This window comes from Carlito syrichta, unplaced genomic scaffold, assembly GCF_000164805.1.
Source record: "Carlito syrichta isolate Samal-C Ts95f unplaced genomic scaffold, Tarsius_syrichta-2.0.1 Scaffold303661, whole genome shotgun sequence".
Taxonomy (NCBI): Eukaryota; Metazoa; Chordata; class Mammalia; order Primates; family Tarsiidae; genus Carlito; species Carlito syrichta.
In genome coordinates, this window is record NW_007247757.1 from 338,227 (window position 1) to 344,454 (window position 6,228).

Here is a 6,228-nt window from a genome sequence, read left to right on the forward strand (position 1 = left end):
TGTGGAAACACTACAGTTTATCAAAGCAATAGCCTAGCACAGGTCTTACCAATAGAAACTCTGGAAGCTAAAAGAAAGAATGGAGTGATGCTTCAAACTCTGAGGGGAAAAAGAGTTTCCAACTTAGAGTAGCATATTTAACCATATTATCAATTAAGTGTGACTATTATGAAAATAATTCTGGACATGCCGGGTCTCAAAAATTTGCTTTCTGCGCTTCTTTCCTCGGGAAATTACTGGAGGCAACACTTCACCAGTCAAGAGCTCAGCCTGTAATCCCACGCCTTTGGGAGGCTGAGGTGAGTGGATTGCCTGAGCCCGCGGGTTTGAGACCCGCCTGGGCAGCGAGACCTCATCTCTACAATAAATCAAAAAATCAGCTGGGTGTGGTGGCGCGTGCCTGTAATTCTGGCTACTCAGAAGGCCGAGGTGGAAGGATCGCCGGAGCCCAGCAGGTCGAGGCTGCGGTGGCCGGGAGTGGCCACTGCACTCCAGTCTGGGCGACAGAGTGAGACTCCCAACTCAAAAAAAAAAAAAGATATGATCAAGTGACACTAAAATGACAAGTGATGGAAACCTGGACACTCAGGAAATAATACTGGAGAAAACACAGGAAGAGATTTTAAAGGTGGAACCAACCAAGAATGTAGAAAGGATCGAGGGGATGGATTAAAGATAAAAATGACTCCAATTTTTTTTTTTTTAGTCTGGATGCCTAGAAAGAATTAGGACTCTAGCCTTTAAGTGTATATGATCCTCTGTGGAAGCCCAACAAAGTTCTCAAAGGAAGCTCAACCATTTATAATAATTGTCCAAGAGGGAGTAACACAAAATCCAATTCTTAAAGTTCAGCACAGGCTGCAATAAAGATTCCTTCCAGAGTTATGTTTATAGAGTTCTACCATTTGACACCTGCCTATTTACAGTATTTAAAGCTTGTTTTTTGACAAGCTTTAAATACTGTACCCACATACCTCGTTGCTTTCCTTATTATATTGTTGTAAATGTCTTGGGGGTTTAAATGAAAATTGTATTTGATAAAGACAGTTTGGTTTCATTTGAGGTATTTGATGACTGTCCGACCAGTGTGGTGAGATTATATTCTTACTGAGATACAGATCAGTCAGAGAACTGTGTCTGGCTCTTGTATAATAATTAGGTAACTTCTATAATCCAACTCTGGGAAAATGTTTTCGATAAGCAAATAGTGAATTCAGACCAGCTCTGTTTATGATATCACACAGTGTGCTTACTTAATGATTTAACAGGCCTGCTAAACAATTGAGCCTTTTAAAGAAGCCATGTAAGATGAATGTTAATATAGTCTTTAATTGTCTTTCAAATGTTAGGGGGAATGCTGATTAAAGTTTGCATTATGGGTCCTGGTAGAGATGGGTGAAATTAAAGATATATTTATAAATCCCAGCAATCAATTTGAGCAGCAGAATAAATATGGCCTCCATTACTGCAAAGGTTTTCATTGTTTGTTTTAAAATGTCCTTGGAATGTCATCTGCTCAAAACCATTTCTCCTGCTCTTTTACAGTAAGTCTCTACAGTTAGTGGCTAATAATGGTGCCACCAGCACTGTGGGCACTGGACAAATGTGAACTGCTGAGAATCATTACTTATGCTGGTCTTGACTTAGTAAAAATGAGCACCAGAATGGGAGTCAAGGGACCTGATTTTGATCTTAGTTTTTGCTTTTGTTTGACCTTGGGAAGTTATAACATCCATGTAGGCCTCCGTTTTCTTATCTGGAAAGTGGGAGAACCGGCGACCTCTCTAACAGAGCACAGATTGTGACTACTCTGAGTACAAACAGATGTAGCCCGACTAATAGTGAGATCTGCTGCAACAACTAAGAACAACCTGTCAGGCAACTTCACTTGGCCTCAGAGTTCTGCTTTTAGGCTGATAGACTGCAATCTCCCTGGATTCAGGGACTAAATTTTTTTTTAGCGTTTGTGTTCCTGGCGTCTGTATATAATAGGTATCCCTCTGATTTTAATTTAACGATGATGTATCGAGTCCCCTCTTTGTGTTTAGTGGTAAAGCCAGTATGTAAGAGCCTAGGCTCTGAAATAAGACCCCTTGGTTACTTGATACGGAATGCGGGCTTGTTGCTTGATAGATGTGTGGCATTGGGGAGAGGCACTTCTCTGTGCCTCCGTTTCCTCATCTTTGAAATGGTGGTAATAAATTCCTTCTTATCCCGAAGTTGTGAGGATTGAAGGGCATTATTGGTGTAAAGTTCTTGGTGCAGTATCTGGCACAGACTAAAGGCTTAATCATCTTTTTTATCATGGTGGTAATGATAGAGAAGAAGCGGAAGAAGGAAGAGGAGACTTACTGGAGACACAGTGAATATTTACTGAATAAACACAAGTTTTAACCATGTATCTCCATCTTCACTGGTGTTTATCTTGACTAGTGTTTTGAGTAGTGACCTTCCCTAGCGCTTTGTTAACTTTGTCTCTTGACACTCTTCTAGGTTCACGCTTTCTTGATTTTGGTACATGGGTAGGCAAGTGCCCTTCCTGGTTCTACTCTCCTCTCTTTTGTCCCCCTTGGTTTTTATTTTTATTATGATTTTTGCTTGCTTTAAAAAGTCAAAATTGTAAATGCACATGACTTAAAGAGGCAAACGGTCTTACAATTCTTGTTATTTAAAACAACAGTCTCTTCAACCCTCCTCTCTTATTCCCCAGAGGCAACCTATTTCAACTCTTTTCTGCTGATCCTTTGAACACCTCCATATCTTTAAATAACATGCTTTTATTACAATTTCTTGATGTTCCACTTTTAAGTATATGCTACTGACTTCCCGCAGTGGGTGATGAAGATTTAGCTTTCATTGATGACTACCATGCCACAAGTACACATATATCTCGCATCTCTACATTCTCCACAACAAGTGTTATCAAGCTTGCCCTTTTTGTCACTGTTCATTGTTTATACTGACGCGTTGCCACTCAATATTTACACTGCTATGAATATATCTATGATAGTCACAGTTGAGCTATATAGTATATGCGATTTATCTTGTTCCCTACCGAACATTTTTTTTCTTAGACTTAGTAATTGTCTATTTTGCTTATGTTGTTCCATCCAGTCATTTTCTAAGACTGTATAGTTAACTCACCCCATGTAAATTCCCCCACTGAGTTTCTTTAAATATTTGGAGTACTACTTTTAATCTTCATTGAAAGACTTTTCCTAAAACTTTCAGACCAATCTGCTACCCAGCTGTCGGACTGGGACAACCACTCACCACTAATCTGTTAGTCTTTTGCCTTCCCTTTTGTTAATTCTGATATATTCCTTTTTCTTAGTTTACTTTCTCATTTTGGGGAAGTGTTGCCTCCAGTAATTTCCCGAGGAAAGAAGCGCAGAAAGCAAATATTTGAGACCCTGCATGTCCAGAAGTATCTTCATGATAGTCGCACTTAATTGATAATATGACTAAATATGCAACTAAGTTGGAAACTTTTTTTCCCTCAGCGTTTGAAGCATCACTCTGTTCTTTCTTTTAGCTTCCAGGGTTTTCGTCAATAAGACCTGTGCTAGGCCATTGCTTTGTTAAACTGTGGTGTCTCCATGTGGTTCTTTGAGCTATGGCTGCCATGTTTCCTTAGCTTTGGTTCACTCCCCTACCTTGGGGAGATGAATCTTCTCTCTCTCTCTCTCTCATTTACCTTCATAATAAACTTTGCTTGAGAACTGAAAAAATCTGTGCTGTGCTACTCTAATTCTAGACTCTATAGGACAATTTCTTCTTTTCCTTCTCTGGAAGATTGTACAATGTTTCCTTTCTTCTCAGTGCTCTAAAACTTGATGATATGCCTTGGAATAGTTCATTTTCATTTATGATGTCTATTACCTGATAGCTCATTTACTCTGTAAACTTACTTCCTCCCGTGCTGGCAGTTCTGGGAATTTTTCTTTGTTTATTTGATAACTTATCTCTATTCTTCCTTCTGGAACATCGGAGCATCTATTATTCTGAAACTGAATCTACTGGTATGGATCCTCTGGATTTTAAAATCTTGTTTCTCCTATTTTTCATTTTCTCGCCTTCTTACTTTCCTGTTTTATTTTCCAATTATTCTATTGAGTTGTTTTTATTTCTACTGCTGTATTTTGGTTCCAAAGAGTCTTTTTTTATTCTTCAATTGCGCTTCCATTTTATCTCACCCATTTCATGATTTATCCATAAACTCGTGATTTAGATGCTAGATTTTGGTTTATTCATTTAGTGCCCCTCTCATTCCTTAGTCTTGCTCCAAGTGTGTGTTTGTGTGTTTTTCCTTCTGTTTTTGTCTTGGTCAGCTATTTTATGGGCATGCCATTAAGTTGGTGTCCATATTTAAGAGTGAGACATCCAGAAGCTGATTGGAAAGCTCTGTATAAAGAAATGAGCCTTTTAAACTCTTGGTTTTACTGCAGGGTTATCTGACTGAGATATTTTGGGGGGGAATTTCTATTTCCTTACTTTTAGTTATTTTTTTGGGGAGGGCTGGTTAGAGTCCTTAGAAAAAGTTCGTCTAGTCTTTTGCCTAGTGGAGGTATGACTGGCTTCCCAAATTATTGAAGAGACAGAGGCAGGAACAAAAACCTGGGTTCAAAATATTCAGTATGGATGCCTTTGCTCTCTCATCAATTCACTGTGGTATCCTCACTTTGTCACACCTAAGGGCTCTAAACCCAGAAAAGCCATGGTTTAGAATTTTCAGAGAATAAACCTTACTTTTGTGTTGACACAAGAGAGGAACTCTTGGGATATAACTGATGTTTAAACATGCTTTCAAGTAAATCTTCCTTTTTTTTTCTTAACTCAATTTTTACCCTCATTTCCCAAGACACCCAGTGCTTCTAACTTCTGAGCCTTTTGGAGGATCTTGAGGAATAAAATAACTTGTGTTTTTCTTTTCCTACTTCTGACTAGATCCCTACTGTGTGCTAAGTGGCTGTCCTCTCATCTATGGGCTTTCCAGCTTCTAAAATTATGAAATTGTGTTATTGCTTCCTCTTCTTCCATTTTATTTGTGCTTCTAAGTTGTCTGCCTCTTAAATATCCCTTTATGGGTGTTTTAATGGGATTTCCAGAGTGAGCAGAGACTACTGTTTAAGTTCAGTCTGCTGTTTTATCTGAAAAACCTGGTATGCATGCTTTTCTTCCTGTTGGATGGAACTCACGAGTCCTTTCACAGCGGCCTCAACTTGGATAGCTCTCTTCTAAGACATCAGACCCTCACAACCTGCTGCTTACGTGTCCCTTTCATCCCAGTACATTATAGTGTTCTAATTTCCTGAACATTTTTTGTAGGCTTCAGGTCAGACATGGACTTAGCATCTGCCTTCATTTACCAGACACATTTGCTTCAGAGTTTCCTCCAGCTGGTGATTGTCAGCGACACAGTCTGTATTTCCAAACTGGCTGAAAAGAAAATCATTGTGAGGTCATGTTTTCTTTTTGTCAGTTTTGCCCAATTGAAGAATCTTTTGGCTCAATTTAGCTCTATCAGTTTGGGCTCCCTCTGGATTTAGAGAATACTTCATTTAAAATGCTTTCACTATTTATTGGTTCACAACTTTGAAGGGTTTAGGGTAGTCCAGGTGTCAGCCTTGGTTTGGTTCAAGGCTCGGATGATAACGGGATGGATTTTCTTTCCTTTTTTCTTCAATTGTGCTTATTTCATTTTTTAGGATCCACACGGATGTGTCCAAAGCATCATGATCATATGCTCTTTTAGGTTTCAGTCTAGCCCAAGAGAGGCTTCTCGGGGGTGTGCCTTGGAGGTTCCAGCCAGAACACAGAAGCAAGCACTGACTGGCCTCAGATTGGATCACTTGCCTCTTTTAGCCTATCTCTAAGGATGTAAGCCTGAGTCATCCTTACTGCCCTCTGGTGAAGACCTTGACCCTTCACTGTCCTGGAATACAGCCCAGAGCACCATGTGGTATCACCCCTCTTGTTAGAGTTAACTGAACAAAATGTGGATGCCTGTTCAAAGGTGAGCCAATGAGGCAGTCTTTCTCTCTTACAGCATGAAATTAGGGCACAGAGCAATTGAGTAAGTAGCGTCAGAAATGAACTGGTAAAACATAGAAACCCTTGGACTGAGATAACATTTTGTGCTGATCTGTGCCAGTGATCAAGCTAAGAATAATGAGTCTTCACAGAGATAGTGGAAACGAAGTAGACACATACCAGGGAGAAAGAACC